The sequence below is a fragment of the Aethalodelphis obliquidens genome, unplaced genomic scaffold (assembly GCF_003676395.1).
Source record: "Aethalodelphis obliquidens isolate GAN/ISIS:26980383/991018 unplaced genomic scaffold, ASM367639v1 scaffold34, whole genome shotgun sequence".
Lineage (NCBI taxonomy): Eukaryota > Metazoa > Chordata > Mammalia > Artiodactyla > Delphinidae > Aethalodelphis > Aethalodelphis obliquidens.
The window spans coordinates 11,500,659-11,521,566 of record NW_020837978.1 but is presented as its reverse complement, the minus strand read 5'-3'; the positions used below and the strand labels follow the sequence as shown (position 1 = coordinate 11,521,566).

At 49.8% G+C, this 20,908-nt stretch overlaps 1 long non-coding RNA gene across 1 annotated transcript in view; it reads left to right on the top strand.

The window, feature by feature from the left end:
- The first annotated feature begins 1,854 nt into the window (after nucleotides 1–1,854).
- The window catches only part of LOC113631765 (uncharacterized), a 353,230-nt gene continuing 334,176 nt past the window's right edge, over nucleotides 1,855–20,908 (top strand). The window contains exons 1-3 of the long non-coding RNA XR_003437561.1: nucleotides 1,855–1,958; nucleotides 14,022–14,143; nucleotides 14,432–14,526. This is a non-coding gene — a long non-coding RNA (uncharacterized LOC113631765). The remainder of the gene's footprint in view (nucleotides 1,959–14,021; nucleotides 14,144–14,431; nucleotides 14,527–20,908) is intronic.

The following is a 20,908-nucleotide window of genomic DNA, read 5'->3' as shown; positions in this document are numbered from 1 at the left end:
TTGCAGTGGCTTCTCTTGTTGCAGAGCACAGGCTCTAGGCACGCGGGCTTCATTAGTTGTGGTACGTGGGCTCAGTGGTTGTGGCGCATGGGCTTAGTTGCTCCATGGCGTGTGGGATCTTCCTGGACCCGGGCTCGAACCCGTGGCCCCTGAGTTGGCAGGCAGATTCTTAACCACTGCGCCACCAGGGAAGTCCTAAATAGATTTTATTTATTTATTTATCGGCTGCGTTGGGTCTTCATTGTTGTGCGTGGGCTTTCTCTAGTTGTGGCGAGCAGGAGCTACTCTTTGTAGCGGTGCGCGGGCTTCTCATTGCCATGGCTTCTCTTGTTGCAGAGCACAGGCTGTAGGCGCACAGCCTTCAGTAGTTATGGCGTGCAGGCTTCAGTATTTGTGGCATGCGGTCTCAGTAGTTGTGGCTCGCGGGCTCTAGAGCGCAGGCTGAGTAGTTGTGGTGGTTAGTTGCTCTGTGGCATGTGGGATCTTCCCGGACCAGGGCTCGAACCCATGTCCCCTGCATTGGCAGGCGGATTCTTAACCACTGCACTACCAGGGAAGCCCCCCCTTCTAATATTTTTAATTTACGTGTGCTTATTTTAAAAAGAGTTGTAACCAGATTTATATTTAACATTTGGTCCCCTTTTCAGTTAATGTTATATTGTAGGCATTTCTCACGTTATAATATGGATTTCAAAAAACACCATGAACGGCTGGACCGAGGTTCACTGTGTCCCCATTTCTGGCCTGCAGCAGTGTTCTCACCAAGTTATGTTCAGGTTTCTAGCTTGAGCCCCTGAATTTGCCTCATGACAAATTCTCAGAGAGAGACTAGATCAAAGAGAATGAGCGTCTTTATGTTTCTTTTTTTTTTTTTTTTTTGGCGGTACGCGGGCCTCTCACTGATGTGGCCTCTCCCGCGGCGGAGCACAGGTTCTGGACGCACAGGCTCAGCGGCCATGGCTCACGGGCCCAGCCGCTCCACGGCATGTGGGATCTTCCCGGACCGGGGCACGAACCCGTGTCCCCTGCATCGGCAGGCGGACTCTCAACCACTGCGCCACCAGGGAAGCCCCGTCTTTGTGTTTTTTGACACATATGTCATTTAAACATTAGTTTTAGTGTCTTAGGAAGATTCAAGCACATATGTACAGAGCTGAAACAGCGCACGTCAGTCCGTTTTGCAGTGTTTCAGTGGGTATTCTGTATTAGCCATAACCCAAATTCACTTCTGATCTCTGCTCTGCTTTGTTGTCTATACTGGAGTCATAGGGACACATGTCCAACCTGAAATGAATTATTCCCTGGCATGTGTGGAGAGAGTTCAAATACTGTCGATCTCATTTGAATTTGTGGAATTAAAAAATGTATATGTCAAGGCTGTTAGACTAGCGTTCCTGAGTCCCCACTGCCTAAGAGCTGGAGGCTTAGTAGCTCAGTGTGTAGCTTGACTCCCCTCTCACTGAAATGTCTTACCTCTGCTTCTGGTCCCATTCCTGGAAATGCTTGTGACCTTGGCTGGACCCTTTCTTGTCCAGGATCCTTTGGCTGCATGACTTGCGGCATCATGGGACTCCTCACGCCATAGCATCTGTGGAGAAGACTCTGGCCAAGGCCAGAAAGGGGAGGAGCCCACCGACCTGTTATTCAGTGTTAAACATGACCCAGAGGTTTCCTCGTTTAATTGACACAACTGCCCTCTGAGATGGGTGTTGTTCCTGTTTTACCCAAGAGGAAACTGAGGTCCAGAGAGTGAGGTAAGCTGCTTGCTGTAGAAATGGTTGTTCACGGAAGTGGTGTTTACGGTTTGAAGATAAAATAGCAAGTCATATCTTGCTCTCATTCCCCACTGTAGCAGCCCTTCCCTGGAAAGGCCCGAGGCTCTGTGTGGAAGGAGATAAGATGCCACAGCTTCCAGGAGACCTGCATTAGCCAGAGCGATGTCAGACACACTGTGTCCGGTGGGTATTTGAGAACAAAATATGTGTGGGGCAGGCTGAGACGTAGGTCGAATCAACACCAATCACTCATGGTGGCACCTTTCAGTCAAACTGTGTTTCCATTAAGATGGCCGGTTTCCCACTAAGTTACTTAAAGAAGAAGAGAAAACAGCTGACTCTGTGTTTTCCCCTTGAGCTGCCCCTTCACCATGAATGGATGTTTTCAGCAGGAAATTAGGATGACGGAGGATGTTGGAAAGTGTCAGGTCCAACTCGGAGAGGGAATGGACACACAGTGAGTTTGGTGACATTCCAGGTCTAGATTTTGGACTCTTTCTCTATCCCGTATTTTTCCCAGAAGAGGATTGAGTATCAGTGACCTCTGTGGACACCTGAGGTTTCGGGGGAGTGTTTCAGATTCCTCTATCAAATGATTTTTCTGCCTGATGTGTGGCTCCTCACCTAAGACATGCAGAGCTTCCTAACCTTTCTCGTTTGGAGGGACTCAATCAGAAAGGGAACCGTCGGTAAAGGCTGCTCTTGGCTGGAGGTGACACATCCCGGGACTCTGGCACTGTGGCTCCGCCTGGCTGCCCTGAGGTCTGAGGGTATCACCATCCCCACTGTGACCCAGGCTTTCCACACACTGATTGGGAAACTGGCTAAAGTACCAGCAGAAGCGTCGCACGTATGACCTTAGCCTTAGGGTAAATGGTTTTTGGTATAAATTCCAAGGGTAAACAGAAGTTAAAGGATATGTCTTTATAATCTCTCTGTCACTCTCATTCTCTCACACACTCTCTCTCTTTCTCATACATTAAATTGAAAAAACAAGTTTGAACTAATATCTTAGATTTATAATCTTTTCTTTATATTGATGGGAATACTGTCAAGTGGGGGGGGGGGGGAAGGGAGAGGGACAGAGACACAACCAGAAAGAGGAAGACAGATGGAGGAAGAAATTGCATTTCACCAGTAATATTCAGAATCACTCATCCATGGGTCATAAACCGTTGAAAAACTTCCTTGGAATTGTCTAGCCTTAAATAATTCTCTGGGTACTATTAACACAAATCTCGTAACTAAGCTGATTATGAAAATACATAACAACATGAAACAACGTATAAAGAAGGAATTTCGGTGTCAGTGAGATCTAGATATGAATCTCGGCTATGCCACTTATTAGTTCTGTGACCGTGGGACGCTGTTGAAACTTTCTGTAAAATGGGGATAATAATACCAACCTTATGAGGCTATTCTGTTAATGGAGTGAGCTAAGACCTGTGAAAGCATTCAGGGCATACATTTAACTGGATGCTTAACTCACATTGATTCTCTGCCTGGTAGCTTTATCCTAATATGGCCTCACGCTGCGGCACCAGCCTCACAGGGACACTTACAGTTTCTCTTGGCACTTCGGTAATTGCTACTAGTCTTTACAATGGTGTCCGGAGTAGATTCATCTCACCATGAATTTTATGGTTCAATGAAGTCTAACTTGACAATGTGAGAGGGTAGCAGGTGAAGGTGTCCTCTTTGTAAACGTAGGCAAAATACGTTGCTCTCATGAATGCATCTGTTCCTTTAGTATATTCATTCCCTGAATGAAAAGTGCCCAGAATGAAATATTGAATCTCATGACCATCCCATGAAGTAGGTAACGTTTGTCCCACGTTACAGACAGAGAATCTGAGGCTGGGAGATTAAGTGAAGTGTCTTGGGTGACTCTGCTAGTTAAGTGGCAGAGCTCGGATTCCAAGTAGGTTCCTCCTGACTCCAAAACCTCCCCATTGTCCGGGTTTATGGACACAGCGTATGAACACAACAAAATAACATCCATGATCCCAGTGACATTGCTTGGGAGTCGGATGTCGTCTTCCCTTCCACGTGCTCTTTGGGTACAAGGTTTGCCTGAAAGCTGAGTACTCAATCCACCTCTCTGATCTAAGTTAAAATGGAGGCTTGGAGCAAAAAGGAAGAAGGATGAGGTTCATAACATCACCCAGCTATCACCACTGTTAACATTTTGGCTCATACACATTTTAATTTTTTTTTTTTTTTGCGGTACGCGGGCCTCTCACTGTTGGGGCCTCTCCCGTTGCGCAGCACAGGCTCCGGACGCGCAGGCTCAGCGGCCATGGCTCACGGGCCCAGCTGCTCTGTGGCATGTGGGATCTTCCCGGACCGGGGCATGAACCCGTGTCCCCTGCATCGGCAGGCGGACTCTCAACCACTGCGCCACCAGGGAAGCCCCACATTTTAATTTTTAAAAAAAATTTTTGTTTTGTTTTGGAGGTTATTTTACCATTTATTAGCAGGAAGGAACGGGACAGTACGGATGCCAGAATCTTCTTACAAGGTTCTTACTTCTTGATCCATAGCTGGTTTTCTGACTCCATTTCAGAAAATCTTCCTGGTTGTCTCTTTTACTCCTCGGGGGCGAGGCTGTACCCAGGTCACACCCCTCTTCCCCACCTGATCAGGAATCATCCTCTTGGCTCACAAGAGATAGCCCTTCCTTGGCATCTCTGAGGACCTAAAGGCTGGAATTCCTACCTGCCCAGGAATCATTCCTCTGGACATTTCCTAGGAATGATCTCTTTTGTAAGCCATGGGAGTGTACAATAATATTTGAGAAAAATTCTATTTCAAACAGATTAAACATTTAAAAAGATTTGGCTTTAAAGGGATAGGTCTCGGATATCCGAAAAGTTTACTTATGTCAACCACCTAAAGCACCTCGTTCCCAAGTAAGGGGAGTTCATTCATGAGAATGGGAAACAAGCCAAGCTTTGTCTTCCAGGGAGGTCTCTGGAACCCTAGAGACCAGAGTGTGAAACCCCATTATAGGCCAAGATATATGAGGCGTGTTCCTTAACGGCTCCGTTGCTCCATCTTCAAAATGGGATGAAAATATGGACCTCGCAGAGGTTCTGCAAGGATTAAGTGAGGTGGCGTATGCTGAGATCTTACGGCATCCGGCCCCGGCAGCTGCTCAAAAGACAGTCTCCTCTAATCAGAGCAAGTAACGCAGAGGGCGAGACTGGCCATTCTCTCTTCCAGGAAACACTTGGGTCTAAGTGTCTGAAATGGTAATCGTTCGTTATTCGGCTGTGTGAGTTTTCAATTTGCTCTGTAGAGAGGACACGAGGAGTTCAACAGGAATACCGTTTTTAGCTGTTTTGGAGTTTTCCCTCTGTTTAACATCAAAGTGGTCTGCAGTCCACTTGGCCAGTTTATACATATTCTGTACTCAGAGAAAGCCTGGAGGACCTGAGCTGGTCGCCTGATTAGCTGTGACTCCCTTGCAGGCTGGCTTGGGAGACCAAATGGACTCTACCCGTTCAAGGTTTTAATGATAAGGGAGTGGAGGTTGGGTGAGGAGAAGCTCCTTCCCTTTTGGAAGGAGACTTTGTGGAGGACCCGCTAGTAAATCATTTGTTCCTTCCGAATGCACTCTCGTTCACATAGGCACAGACTCAGATGGTTCCCACTTGAAATTTCTCATCAAGTGCAAATAGCTCCCAGCCGGGAAGGCTGAGCTGCTTTCCAGTCCCTCTTTGTGAAGAGGCTCAGCTTGTGAGCAGCCCTGGGGACTCACGTGTGGGTGGACAGAGCCCGGGCCGCACAGGAAGCAAAGTCAAAGGCTCACTTTGTCCCCTCCCCACCCCACTGCAACGTCCACCCCCCGCCCCCCCCCCCCCCCCCCCCCCCCCCCCCCCCCCCCACCCCGACCATCCCATTCCCTCCTGCTCTCTTTCGCGCTCCGCTCTGAATTTCAGGACAGGAGAAACCCAGCAACAGCAAGGGTTTAGCAGTTGGACCTGCTCGCCCAATCCTTGAGAATCACCCTGAAGCCTGTTATGCAGGAAAAAAGCAACAGCAGGAAGGAACTTGGCCGGAGAGCTGGGCGTTGCCCTCACCTGCCCGAATCTAATTCTCCTGCTTCTCCTCCTGCCTGGCTGGGGAGAGCCGGGGGTGCCACATGGCCGCCTCCAGTTGGGCTCCCCTGGGTCTGCCTCCCTGCCCCTCCGTCCAGCCCGGTCCAGCCCAGTCCAGCGTGCTCCATGGGCTGAAGTCATTTGGAGCGCGCCGTACGGGTGTGCAGCCGGGATAACGGTGATTAATGCACGTGTCTGGTGGGGCCTTCAGGGTAATTCGAGTTGCTTGATATCTAGAGTGATCGCCCCTCCTTCCTGCCTGCTCCCTTTCTTTGCCTGAGTTTGTGGCAGCGTTTACCTTCGTTGGTGTTTTAAGGTAATGAATGACACTTGTTTCTGGTGTTTGTTTCCACCCAAGTTTTAATTAAATTTTGCACGAGGCTTCTGTAATTATGGATCTGGGTCTCTCTCCCTCATCTTTCCTCTCCAAAGTTACTCAGCGTTCAGAACTTTTCCCCAGGTTTCCTTTCTCTCCCCCTCACCATCTAACCCCCGTGCTGATGGGCCCCCTCCCTGCAGCCAGTACCTTTGGGTTCTGTGGTCTGTGATGCCAAAAGCCACATCCTGCTCTGATGGCTTCCATTAGGTTGGAGGAGGGAACAGGCTCCCAGAAAGGGGAGCTCGCTTGCTGGAGGAGATCCAGGCTTTGCCTTAGGTAATGAGACATCTGCAATCTCACCCCCTAAGCAGATGATACCGGGCCCGCCAGGAGGGTTCTGTCTCTATCACGAGTGAGGTGAAGCTGTGTTTCCTTGTTCTTTTCCTTTTTTCTTTCTAAGAGCTGTGTGGAGGGAGAAGCACCCTCTGTATGTTCCACCTGAGAGAATGCCCACACAGCCGAGACAGCAAGAGCGATGGAGTAATGGTCTAGGAAATAGACAAAGTGAACCAACCCAGGGCTGCTCTCTGCCTGCAAAGTGGAGATAAAATGAGAGCAAGTATGTCTGGTTCGACTTATGGTGGGTCCACAGTTCAGGCTAAGACGTAAACTGAATGTGCTTCTGAGGTTGCAAAAGTTGGCTATGTTTCTTCAGTTATTATCCACGTGCTTTTGTTTTGGTTTGCCTAACTCACTCTTAGAAAACTCATGAGGAAGAGATTCCAAACTGGAAGAGCAGAAAAAGATCTTATTCTTAAGAAACCGTTAAAAGAAATTTTAGGCCAGAGCGGTTAAGGGGATGACCTAGTAACACCTTTATGGTTTCAACATGGACTTATTATTAAGACCGTGCTCGGGACTTCTCTGGCGGTCCAGTGGTCAAGACTCCACATTTCCACTGCAGGGGGCACGGGTTCAATCCCTGGTCGGGGAACTAAGATCCTGCATTCCTCGTAGTGCTGGGTGTTGTGAGGACACAAATGACAAGGAGTGTGGTCCTTGCCTGCCCTGGCGTAGCTTCGAAACCCTGTTGGGGACAACAGTGAGGTTAACGCATTTAAAATAGTTCCAAGAGGCCACGTGGTGCTACGAAGGAGAGGATGGAGTTGATATCAGGACAGGGATTCTCTTCCCTCCTCTGCCACTAAGGCGTGCCGAGGCCCCGGGCAAGTCATTGCTCAGGCTTTGTGTCCTCGCTATGTATTAAAGGAGTCAAACGAAATAATCTCCTAAAGTTCCTTAGAGCCTGAATCTTCAGAATCTAATTACCACCACCAGTGCCTCTGTTGTATAACCGAGCAATAAAGGGACGGATGCCGTGAGCCCCGAGTTCAGGAAGGGCTTGTGTCTCCGTGGAAGGGAACGGCTGAGGAGGGACCCCTGAGGAGCTGGGGCTCAGGATGGACATTGAAACGTGGGCAGGAGATGCAGTGGCATAATTGTAAGGTGTGTTTGGAGAATGGGGCATAGGCCAGACAGTCGGAGCAGTTTGTGGAGGTTGGTAGTGAGGGGGAAGTTGGAAGGTTGGGCTGGAGCCAGATGGGAGGGTACCGAACTCTGGCCTAAGGAGTTAGAACTTGAGCTTGTGGGTAAAAGGTGGTTATGGAAGTGTTGATGTAACAGAGGGGAGGCTGCGCAAGGTGTGTTTCTGGGATAGTGTGGAAACAGACCAGCCTTCGTTTTTGGCATAAGAACTGGCCTCTCCGTGGTCAGAAGTTTCACCTCGCCGGACTCTCCTTGATCCTGGACACGGCTCTTCCCAGCTTGGTGGTGCTCAATCAGCCAATGACAGAGCACAGGGGAAAAGACAAGTGATAGCCTGGGAGAGCGGTAATTGCTTAAATTTTTTTTTTTTTTTTGCGGTACGCGGGCCTCTCCCAGCTGTGGGAGCTCCCAGCCTCTCCCAGCACAGGCTCCGGACGCGCAGGCTCAGTGGCCATGGCTCACGGGCCCAGCCACTCCGCAGCATGTGGGATCTTTCCGGACCGGGGCACGAACCCGTGTCCCCTACATAGGCAGGCGGACTCTCAACCACTGCGCCACCAGAGAAGCCCTAAATTTTTTTTTTTGGTAAAATATACACAGCATAAAATTTAAATTTTAGCCACATTCAGGTATACAATTTGGGGGTATTAAGTATATCCACATGGTTGTACAACCAGCACCACTATCCATTTCCAGAACTTTTACATCATCCCAGAGAGTCTGTACCCATTAAACGATGACTCCCCATTCCTCCCTCCCCCCAAACCCTGGCAACCACACTGTACTCTCTAGAGTGGAATGTTTCTATACATTAGCCTGCTTCAGGCACCTCATATAAGTAAAATCATATAATTTTGGTTCTTTTGTGTCTGGCTTATTTTACTTACTATAATTTCCTAGAAGTTCATCCATAACGTGACATGGATCAGAACTTCATTCCTTTTCAAGGCTGAATCATATTCCATTGTATGTTTATACCACATTTTGTTTATCCGTTCATCGGTTAATGGACACTTGGGTGGTTTTCACTTTTGGGGTATTGTGAATGATATCGCATTTAAAAATTGAAATTTGGGGGCTTCCCTGGTGGCGCAGTGGTTGAGAATCTGCCTGCTAATGCAGGCGACACGGGTTTGAGCCCTGGTCTGGGAGGATCCCACATGCCGCGGAGCAACTAGGCCCGTGAGCCACAACTACTGAGCCTGCACGTCTGGAGCCTGTGCTCCGCAACAAGAGAGGCCGCGATAGTGAGAGGCCCACGCACCGCGATGAAGAGTGGCCCCCGCTTGCCACAACTAGAGAAAGCCCTCGCACAGAAATGAAGACGCAACACAGCAAAAATAAATAAATTAATTAATAAACTCCTACCCCCAACCTCTTCTTTAAAAAAAAAAAAATTGAAATTTGGCTGAGAAAAGTTGTACCCTCTATGCATGAGAAAAACATTTTTCTGCAGAGAACTTTGAGCAAGGGAAGGACTCAGACGCCTCAGGTGAGTTGGCTGACCTGGAGAATGGGATCTGAGGGCTGTAGTGGGTGTGAGCTGGAATGGCTTTTCTGACAGCTACTGAAAGCTCTGAATAAGATGGTTAGACAAGGTCTTGGCAGAAGGAAGGAAGCCTCCTCGGGAAGGAAGCAGAGAGTCACTCTTCTGCCCTCCTTACCTGCCCCTGGGTTTCCTCTCTGCTTCCCCTCTGGCCCCTCAATCAATCTGCTCGCAAAGCAGGGCTATTTGTCGGATTAAGCACTGACTGACCTTAAGCCAATTTGTTGTTTCTCTCAGGAGTATTTGCATTTTAAATCTCATCTCTGTTAGGGAATAAAACGAGATTTTTTTTTTTTTTTTTTTGCGGCGGCCCTCTCACTGTTGTGGCCTCTCCCGTTGCGGAGCACAGGCTCCAGACGCGCAGGCTCAGCGGCCATGGTTCACGGGCCCAGCCGCTCCGCGGCATGTGGGATCCTCCCGGACCGGGGCACGCACCCGCGTCCCCTGCATCGGCAGGCGGACCCTCAACCACTGCGCCACCAGGGAAGCCCAGAGATTTTGTTGATTGTCAAATGGATTCCAGCATTTGACACTCAGGCGGAGGAGGTGCGGGGCGTCTTTCCTGACCTCCCCGCCTTGCTATAAACCACTCTAAGGTGCTCTCTTCCCCACATGCACCGTTTGGGCCTGAGGAGGAATGTATTGGTGCTTTTGCGAAGCCTTTGCCCTCACAGGAGGAGTGGGAGAATGGACCAAAAACCCAAAGGATGGAGGAGCATCCCCTCGCCTTTCTCCTGCTTGTTGCCCCCTCTGCCAGAGCGAATCCAGGTGCTGTCCTGGGGGTCTATGCAGAGTCTTGCGGTTTTGTCCACTTTTCTGGGATGGGGACAGTTGGGGGGCATGACTCCCTTGCTGTGGGGACTACCTGGAGATTTTAGCACTGGAGAAATTTCCCTAAGTTAGTTTCACAAAGCGTGACTGAGCTGCCGGGATGAGGGGTACTCCAGCTGTGTGCATGCACAATTGCAGGTGATTCAGAGACCAGCTTCTCCCCGTGTTCTGACTGCCAGTGCAGGCTTCTGGTGATGAGACTCACCTCAGGGGTTCCCACCCTGCCTTCACATGTCCAACCCCTGGGACTCAGAGGAGGCTTGTTCTATCCCGGGAAACCTCACGAAGCAGAGGTGACAGGAGCTGTGATTTTGGGGTGCGTGTGCTTCAGCATGGCGGAGCAGACAGAGAACAGCCTGAGCAAGCAACCACTGTGGCAGAGGGTGTGTCAAGGAATTTGCAGAATCCTTTCTCTTTGGACACTAAATAAGGAGGACAAAGGTGGTATGTGGCTATCAAAAATTCAGTCAGCTAGTCAGTCAACAAACATTTAACGGGTACTTCCTATGTACTGGGCACAGGGGATAAGGAGATAAAAGAAAGGTCTGTTTTCTGTGTGAACAAAGTCAAGGTGAGGAGAAAGGCAAGTACATAATCAACTATAATACAGAGTGTGGAAGATTGTATTTCCCCCAAATGGCCACAGTATTTGTTCTAAAATATGGTATATTAATAGAAAATCTGAGGCATAGCTAAGAGATCAGGGGATAGTTACCACTGAAAAGAGAGTTTGTTATACTCACAGATTCCAAGAGGAGGGTGCGAGCCCTGCCACGAGGGGCCACATGGGAAAGCACCAGTGTCATCAAGATGGCAGAGGGAGAGAGAAAATGTGGGTCCGAGCCTTTCTAGTGGTTTCTGTGGGAAGGAACCGTGAGGCAGGAAAGACAGGCTTATGAGTGGCTAGTTTGAATGATTTCATCAGACGCTGGGGCATAGGGGCTGCCCTCATGGTCTGGTACCAGGCCCTGGGGTGATTAGGGCAGGTACACAGTGGCCCAGAGTGTGAGAGCTGATAAGGGGGATGGTTGGGTATGGGCTCTGGATTGGCTGGTGTGTGTTTGAAAAGTGCACTTGCGGGTAAGTTGTTGATTATCTCTAGGAATTGGTTAACCCTGGGAGGGCAGTCTCTCCAAGGTCAGCAAGGCCCCAGATATCAAAGCATCAGAATACAGAAAATAAAAGACATGGCTAATACAGTATTATTTCTGGTCCTACATGCTTTTTCAGATCCTGCCACTGCCTCCTCAAAAGGGGAGTCTAGGGCTTCCCTGGTGGCGCAGTGGTTGGGAGTCTGCCTGCCAATGCAGGGGACACGGGTTCGTACCCCAGTCCGGGAAGATCCCACATGCCGCGGAGCGGCTGGGCCTGTGAGCCATGGCCGCTGAGCCTGCGCGTCCGGAGCCTGTGCTCTGCAACCGGAGAGGCCACAACAGTGAGAGGCCCGCGTACCGCAAAAAAAAAAAAAAAAAAAAAAGGGGAGTCTATTTCCTCTGATCTTGAGCTTGGAGGACCTTTGTGATGGCCTCAATGAATAGACTGGAGGAAGTAACACTGTGTGGCTTCCAAGGTTAGGTCATTCAAGGTGATATGGTTCCCACCTGGCTCTTTTCCTGTTGGAACACTTGTCCCTGGAATTCAGCCCCCATAAGGAAGCCCAAGGCGCCTGTAGAGGCCACAGGCCTGTGTTCTGATCGAGAGCCCCAGTGACGGTCCCAGTTGTTGCCTGTGTCTAGCACAGGGCATGTGAGTGAATATGGCTTAAGATCCCAGTCCCCAGCCTCCAAGCCACCCCAGCTGATGCCGGCAAAAGCAGAGAAAAGCCGTCCTCACCGAGCCTGTCCAAACGCAGATTCATGAGCAAAAAAAAATGGTGTCATTACTTTCAGCCACTGGTCTTGGGGCGGTTTGTTGCACAGCAGTAGGTAAATGGGACACGGGATAAGATGATGCTGGGTTCAGGGGTAGCGCAGGATGTTTGGAGTTTTCATGAGGGGGGTAGGGATGGGAATAAGGATGGAGACAGGTCAGAAAAGGCAACATACAGTTAATAATAGTAACCAAAGGACTTCCCCGGCGGTCCACTGGTTAAGACTGCGTGCTTCCACTGCAGGGGGCACGGGTTCAATCCCTGGTTGGGGAACTGAGATCCTGCATGCTGCCCAGATCAGCCAAAAGAAAAAAAAAAATTATAGTAACTGAGTTGAGACCTTACTACATGTGTAAGCACTATTTTAAGCACTTTAAGTTCATCTGTTTCCACTCCCAACACTTCTGACACCAAAGGTATGGGATTTTTTTTCTCACACCAACCAACCCTCCAACTCTCTAGATACCAGCTGGGTATCCTACAGTTCGATTCAGTTCTAACAGTAACCACCTGGGGTTAGTGAAGACACTGCAGGTTAAGGGTTCAACCCCCCAAGATTGCCTGCCTCACTCCCTCCACCTGCAAGGCCCAGGTTACGACCTATACTTCTGAACAACCGGCTATAAATCACAGTTCCTACCGCCTCCCCGCCCCCCCCCCCCGCCCCTTCTCAGGTTCCATACTTCGCTAGAATGGCTCACAGAACTCAGGAAAAGTTAAGTACTGTTACCAGTTTAGTATAAAACCCACAACTCAGGAGCAGCCAATGGAAGAGATGCGTAAGGCAGGGGATGGGGACACGGCATCCTCCCAGCACTTTCATGTGATCACCAACCTGGAGACTCTCAGAACCCATCATTTAGGGGTTTTTGTTATGCAGGCTTGATTGGCCAAATCACTGTCCGTTGGTGATTGAAGTCAACCTCTAGCCTTCCTTACTTCCCCGGAGGTTGGGGGTAGGGCTGAGAGTTCCAATCCTCTGGCCATCAGCCCCCATCCCCGGGGCTATCTAAGGGCTCACCAAATGCCACCTCATTAGCATAAACTCAGGTATGGTTGAAAGGGGTTTATTAGGAATAACCAGAAAAGCTCCTATCACTCAGGAAATTCCAAAGGCTTTAGAAGCTCTGTGTCAGGAGCCTGGGAGAAGATGAAATGTCTATTTCCTACTGTATCACAGTGCATTCATTTCATCCTTCCAACAAGCCTATGGTGTCAGTACTATTCCTACTGGGGCTGGGGAAACTAAACTCAGAAAGTCACCCAGCTAGAGGAGCCCATAGAACTGGAATTTCTATCAGGTAGCCTGACTTCAAGTGCATGCTGTTAACTGCTAAATTTTGTTGGTTTATTGATTCCACGGCCTCTTTCTTTATCACAGAAATAACAGGGACCATTCGTTCACTCAGTTAACAAACATTTATCGAGTGTGTGCTTTGAGCTGATTCTGAAGAATGAACAAGCGTTAGAAGGCTTACAGGAGAAGGAGGATACGATGCTCTAACAACAGAGAGAAAAACCTGGTGCCTTTTACTTTAACCTTTTTATTTTGAAATAAAGATCAATTTATAGGAAGTTGTCAAAAGAATGTCAGGGAGTTCCCGTGCACCCAACAGCCCTTCTCTCCTGAAGCTGGCGGTGAAACGGGAGTCCCCCTAAAACCAAGTTCCTCTGCTGAGTTTGTGATTAATCTCTCTACCCAAAACTTCATTCCCTTTCTTGTCCCACCCCCTGTTCCCTTCAACATGGAGGAGTATCACAGAAAAAAGGGGCCTTCCCGGGTACAAAAGCCCCTCCACGCGTGTCCCTCCCCCCAACGCACACTCTAGTTTGTAGAAACAGTACTTAGTCTCTCAGGACTTCCCAGAGGTCCAAAGAGCCGATTCAAGCCCTTACTAATTGGGGATGTGAGGGAATGTAGAAACAAAGGAAAAACAGTCAAGGAACAACCGTTCGGCGAGAAAGCAGAGTCCTAGCTCCTCCTCAGGGATGTACATAATAATCTGACGTGTGTCTTTGTGTTGTTCTGCAGGCACGAAGGCCCTCACCCAGGTGGAGGATGGTGACTCCATGCTGAGACCCCAGACTTCTGTTAGAACCTTCCTAAGCATGGACTTGCAGAGCTGAAAGGAAGAGAGAGGATGTGGACAGCGGGTGAGAATACGTGGCTGTGGAAGGGGTGCAGGCGATGGCCACCCTGACCTGCGACCTATGACCTAGGCCAGTCTTCCTCCTCCCCTTCCTGGGCACTGCCTCTCGAGCTGCTGCCCCTCGATCACGGGCTTCCCAGCTTTGCTGCTCTCCTCCCCACCCCCCCGCCCTCTGGCCCATCTGACTGTGGAAACAATTGCGAAGGATTATTGTATCGGGGTTTTATATAATATGGAGTGAAGTGTGGAGCACACCCTTACAGTTTGTCTCATTTTCTTCCTGTCACTGAAGCAAAGTATTGAGAAGAGGAAGTCATTTTACAGTTGCCGCAGCTGCTACTGAATTTAGATTGGAAAAATGATTTGCGCGAGCAAAGTGGAGATCAGGTAAGTCCCATGAATTTGTTCCTTAAAAAAATGTGTTTGTTAGAGAGAGGACGGGACCAGGGAAGGAGCTTTGCCAGCTTCTGTGCACCAACCTTAGAGACGCACTGGGCTGATAGGAAAGGTGAAGGCCTTTCAGCCCTTCTGTGTCTGATAAAACCCTTTCCCTTTTCTCCATCTCATTTAATCCTCGCAGTGAGAAGGGTACGGTCGACTAGGGGTTACAGTATGTCCAGCTTATAAATACAGAGAATGAAAGATACACAGCTAACAGGGAGAGGGTCCATCTCCAACCCCTGAATGCACCTAAGAGCCTCTGCTCTTCGGATGACCCTTTGAGTGTATGTGGTCCCACTAATCTTCAGATGAGATTCACACTTTGAAGAGAAGCAGGGAATTTGCCATTTATTTGCCATTTATTTCATGCTCATTTTGTGCCAGGAACAGGGAAGGGGTGGCTTACGTTAGTTAGCTCATTTAATCCAAGACCTGAGAACACCAGGACCCAAGAACAAAAGCCTTCTGCAGGGCTGGATTTTAATAAGACAGGCAATGATCACAGTTGCTTTCGGAGGCCTGGGCTTCACTAGGACGGAGTCTTTCTCCTCCTTCTGAGCTGCGTGCTCCCGGGAGATAGAAGCTCCACTCCTGTTGCTGTTTATTAAGTCAGGGCTGGGCCTTGCACGCTGGGGCCCATGTCTCCATGAGCTTCTGCAGCCCCTGGTAGATGTGAGGCCCCTGTGACTTGCTGCAGCTACTCCCCCATCATGGGCCCTTGTCCTGCAGGCTCACCAGGACCTCCAGGCCCTGCGGAATCTCTACCAGGTGTTTCCAAGAGCGCTCAGGAGTGTCCCGCAGGCGCTACTGACAAGGCTGGCCCTACTCTGGGCCTGCTCTGCCTTGTCTCCTGGGGGCTGGGCCCCTGGGTGTCTGTGCTCAGCACTTCTCTGTGAAGGGACTGCCTATTCTGAGCAGCAAGTGCCCCATGTTTCTCAAAGTTTCAGCAACACGGCTTCTCGGCTTCTTCCGGAACGCCTGGTCACCTTCTGTCACCTTAGGACACAGTTTCGAGTGCCAGATCCTCGTGAGAAGGAACTCTGACACCCAGGGTGCTTGACTCACGCCCCTGAATGACCCCAAGTTCCAGGCGGGGACTCAGGGTCAACCCACCTCTCTGCAGATGGCCGTGGCTGCTTACTGGGTCAAGCTCAAGGGCCTGGCTCCTTCCGGGCTCTGGGCGAGGTCTCTCTATACTATTAATAACTGATAGGGGACTGTCAGTTATTTATACCCCCCTCGATACTAAAATGTGAGTCACTGATAAAAAGCAGTCAGCCATTGTTGATTATCCACACTGTGCCAGGCCCGATGCTGGGAGCTGTACGCACGTTACCTGCTTTTAATCCCCAGAATGACCTGAGATGCACCATTTACCACCCGTGGGGTCAGAGGTCAGTGGGAGCCGGTGGCGCAGGATGTCCAGGGAAGTGTGACTGCACCTTCTGTGCCTCAGCCCTTCATCTATAAAATGAGCCGTTAGACCAGATGTTCTTTAAAATCCTTTCTGACTCTAAAACTCACTTCTGTTGCCTTTCTAAGGAATATCTACAACCTCACAAAAGTCAAAACTTAAGCCCCCAAAAGATGCAGGGCTGATTGTAGAAACACCTCTAATATCTACATATCATTATATCCGTGGGTTATTATTCTGAGGAGGGAGTTGTTTGAAACTGTCTGCTACGGTTATTTTTAAATTTCAAGTCAAAAAGCTCACCTTGGACTGGCTTAGCAAATAGGGGACTTCCTGGCTCATCTCTGAAAGGTCCAGCGCCGGCTGGGCTTCTGCTCTTTCTGTCTACAATCTGCAGGTTTTGCGTTTGCCCTTGGTTCACCTTTGTCCTCACGCAGGGCTCCTTCATTGGCAGGCCGGTCATCCAAAGCATTAGGGGCTTGCTGTCCTCGAGGGAGAGATAGCACTGCTTCCATAGTCGTTGAACAAGTTTTACTTTCACACGGGTTGGTTCGTCCCTGAACTGCTCTAAATAAATACTAAGAGTTGATTGGCATGGGCCTAGGTTATCATCCATACTTAAACCAAGCACTGTGGCACAAGGGATAATATTTTAGGGATTGCTAGATGCCAATCGGAGTCTATTCCTTAGATCTGGGGGTAGATTCAGTCCTACCCAAGACTCCTGGATGCTGGGCAGATTCTCCAAAGGAAATTCTGGGTAGCGTGTCAGTCAGGACAGAACGTGTTATGCTGCAGTAGTAAACAAACCCCCCATCTTAGTGATTTGAAACAATAGAGACATTTCTTGCTCAAATTTGATGCAGATCCAACAGGAAGGCCCTGCTCAGGGGGGTCATTCCCAGGCCCAGGCTGATGGAGGCTCAGTCTCGGCACGAGCTTTCGCTGTGAGTGTGGTGCGGGGGAGAGCTGGAGAGACCGGCGCCAGCAGATACATGTGTCCACCTGGAAACGCCAGGCACCACTCCTGCCCACTTTTCACTGGGGAAAGCAAGCCAACTAGATGTCTGTCTTCAAGGGGGCAGGAAAGTGCAGTCCACCTGCAGGCCTGGACAGAGAGGAGAGCTGTGTTGATGAACAGCAATGACGTCTGACACAGCAGGAACCGATGCAGATAGGTCATCAACAAATACTCAAGGCGATACTTCTGCAATTGTAACAGAAGGATTTAAGGGGTGGCTGTGATACACTTGGAAAGAGCACCAACTTAGAGGCCGAGCACCTGGGCTGGAGTGTGATTGAAATTTGCCAGCTCTGCGTCTCTAGGCAAGGAATCTTTGAGCATCGGTTTTCTCAACTATAAAAATAGGGATGACAGTATTCATCATGCGGAGTCTTTATGTGGTCCAATGAAATAATGCATGTGAAAGTACATTGCACATTTGTAACTGCTGTGTGCTGTGTAAGAATTCTTGTAACTTTTCTTTGACTTCTACTTAAGTAAAACCTTAACATCAACACTTGTCAGTTCTGGAATGAGCTTTGGGAAGGCAATTGCTGACTCTGCCTTTGGACTTCTGTTCACCAACCTGACCCTACGCTACTCTCCGCAAATGTAGGATGATAGAAATGGTTCTGATTTTCCAAATAGTCTCCTGGGGGAAAATGTTCCTCTCTCTCATTTGTACTTTTATTTCACACTGTGTCAGCAGTCTATTTCCTCACAGATGATATATAGTTTTAATTCTGTAAAGGTTTTGGTAAAGTGAGGACTCTGAACTCTCCAAGAGGGGCAGGTGGGCTGGAACATGGTATGATGGCGAAGGTTGCTTCCTGAAGCATGAAGATCTGGGTTCCATTCAGGGTTTTGCTACCTGGGAGCTGTCGGACCCCAGGCAAATCCCCCAGTCAATTCAGCCTCATTTTGGTAATATGTAAAGTGCAGATAAAAATTCCAGCCCCATCTTCCACTGAGGATTTTTGAGAGGATAAAGGAATTAGTGTTCCCATTATATATCCCCAAATATTCATTGACTACTTTCAAGGTGGGAACCAGGCACTGAGCCAGGTGCCGAGGGTAAATCAGTTAACTGGACGTGCAGGATGCCAGCATGTGTGCGAGGCCCGTTTGGTTCTCTGGGGGGAGGCTGGGGGGCCTAACCTCATGGGTCTCGAGCACTCTGGCTGTTGTGTGTACTTTAGACATGGCAGTATGTGAGGTGGGAAGGTGGGGAGAATTCAGGGGAAGATGGGCGCCCCCAATGGGTCACACTGACTGCTCCCCTCCAGTTCCCCCTCCCACTTTCGGTAGGTGGTAATAGGGGTGGGTGGGGACCCAGTGATGGGAGAGCAGAGAGTGAGTGTGTGACAAGGGTATTCATCCTGAGGGCCCTGACGGGCATATGGCAGCGTCCTCGGCGTGGTGGCTTACCTGTACAGGTAGTAAAGGAATGCCCTTCTGGGGTTTTGTAAAACGTTCTTTCGACCCAGTTTCCCAGTTTGGGGGGAGCAAGGGGCGAGTTTTACAATAGTCTCTTCCCTGGAAGTCGTGTCACTCCACCTCCTGAGTAAGTACTGTGCCTTTTGCTCTCGCGGAGCGCTCCAGGGAGGTCTCCATCCCTTCGCGGCTCTGAATCAGCCGCTGCTCCCCTGATGGTTTTGCTGGAGCAGGGCTTAGGGTGAGGGCTCATTAGATAGTGCCTGCGAATCATTTGGAGTTCCCTGGAGACGGGCGCCTCTCGATGTATTATTAATAGGGGCGAGCACAGTGTTTCCAAACAAAGACGCGCCTACTTAAATACCTGGGGTCTGGGGGAGGGAGGGCAGAAGGGAGGGCTGGAAAGCAGACCCAGCCAAGAGAGCCCATCCTTCGGGAAGGCCTTCAGCCCCGTCACGTGATCTCCGGGGTGGCGGCCGTGGGCAGGGACTGTCAGTATGACGTGGATAGTTGTGGAGCATCCCCTCAACAGGCAGTACTCGTGTGGACAGTGCGGACAGGGCACTGGTCTGTGACGGGGCCTCTGAGGAGGGAAATCAGTTAGTCTGGCCAGGCTGTGCCCCCGAGGGTGGTTTCCAATCGAGGAGACTGTACCAGCTTCTGGGAGCACTGCCTGCACCGGCATTCCCCTGAGACAGATCCCTCTGCTTTAGCTGGTGCTGTTTCCTAAGAGAAGCAGGGAGATGACCTTCCTGGATTAAGCCCTGCTCCTCCCAAAGGCTGGGGTGCACCCCATGCAGATTTCAGTATCGAATGGCTGGATCATTAAAGGACTGATCTGAGGAGGCCAACTCCTATTGTTACGGAGTCCAAGCTCGTTCTGCTCACCGCATGGCAGGCCGGTAAATCAGAGACGAGGTGTTGAGGAAAGGAATATGACTTTATTCGGAAAGCCGGCAGACTGAGAAGATGACAGACTAATGTCTCAAAATAACCATCTTATCAGGGTCTGGATGCCAGTTTCTTTTATAGAATCAGAGAGAGAAATAAAGTAAAAAGGCAGAATAGAGAGGGAGAGGTGGGGAGGAAGTAAAGTAAAAAGGGCCATCAGTCTTGCAAAACATCTCCTGGGGAGGGGATGTGTTAATTTCTTCCTTCTTGCAGCTATCCACAGGTGGACAGGGTCAGGATGTTTCCCTGAACAAAGGCACTTTGGTTTAACATTCAGGCAGAGGGGCAGGGTTCCCTGAGTCAGGTCATGTATCATTATAATCACAAAAGCAACAAAAAGCAAAGGTTAAAGTCAAAGAAAGAGATCCAGCATGGAGTCCGATTTAGCTCTTCCCTGTTACACTATGTTAGGGGTTGTGACTCCCCTCCCACTGGAGGATTTAGCTCAGAGACCTCGAACCACTGTCCCTGCTGATCCCTGTAGCTGCTCAGGTGGGTGGGTACCCAGGGCATCCCCAAAAGATATGTTGACGTCTGTTATGGGCTGGAGGTTTGTGTCCCCTGAAAACACATATGTTGAAGCCCGCCCCACCCCCCCCCCCCCCCCCCCCCCAGTGTGATGGTGTTTGGGGATGAGGTGTTTGGGAGGGGATCAGGATTAGACGAAATATGAGGGCGGGGCTTTTGTTACCGAACACAAGTGTGTGTGCTTGACGCAGGGGTAGGCCGAATAAACAGAAACGTCGGAGTTTGGAGCAGAGAAAGGTTTATTTCAGGGCCCAGCAAGGAGAATAGGTGGCTTGTGCTCAAAAACCCCAAACTCTCCAATGGTTTTTGGGGAAAAGTTTTGACAGGCAAAATTTGGAGTGAGGGCTGCAGGGTGTGTGACTTTGTTCTGATTGGTTGGTGGTGAGGTAGCAGGACAGTGCTCCAGGAACCTTACCCTCAGCCTGAAGTCACCATCCTTCACCTGGGTGGGGCCTTAGTTCCTGCAGAAGAGCTGAAAGATACTGTTATGTATGTTTCTTGAGGAGGAACCAGGACCCTGCCCCAAGGCTGCGCTATTGTTTCTTTTTTGTTCTTTTAAATTAATTAATTAATTAATTTTTGGCTGTGGTGGGTCTTCATTGCTGCGCACGGGATTTCTTTAGTTGCGGTGGGCGGGCTTCTCATTGCGGTGGCTTCTCTTGTTGCGGAGCACGGGCTCTAGGTGCGCAGACTTCAGTAGCTGTGGCGCACGGGCTCAGTAGTTGTGGCTCACGGGCTGTAGAACGCAGGCTCAGTAGTTGTGGTGCATGGGCTTAGTTGCTCCGCGGCATGTGGGATCTTTCTGGACTAGGGCTCGAACCCACGTGCCCTGCACTGGCAGGCGGATTCTTAACCACTGTGCCACCAGGGAAGTCCCTGCACTATTGTTTCTTGACTGCTCCTCCCTTGTTTCTGCATCCCCTCCCTTCCCTGATTAGCAATTGTTTGAATGTGCCCTTTGGAACTCAGGGAAGGTCAAGGCGGCTGAATGAAGCCTA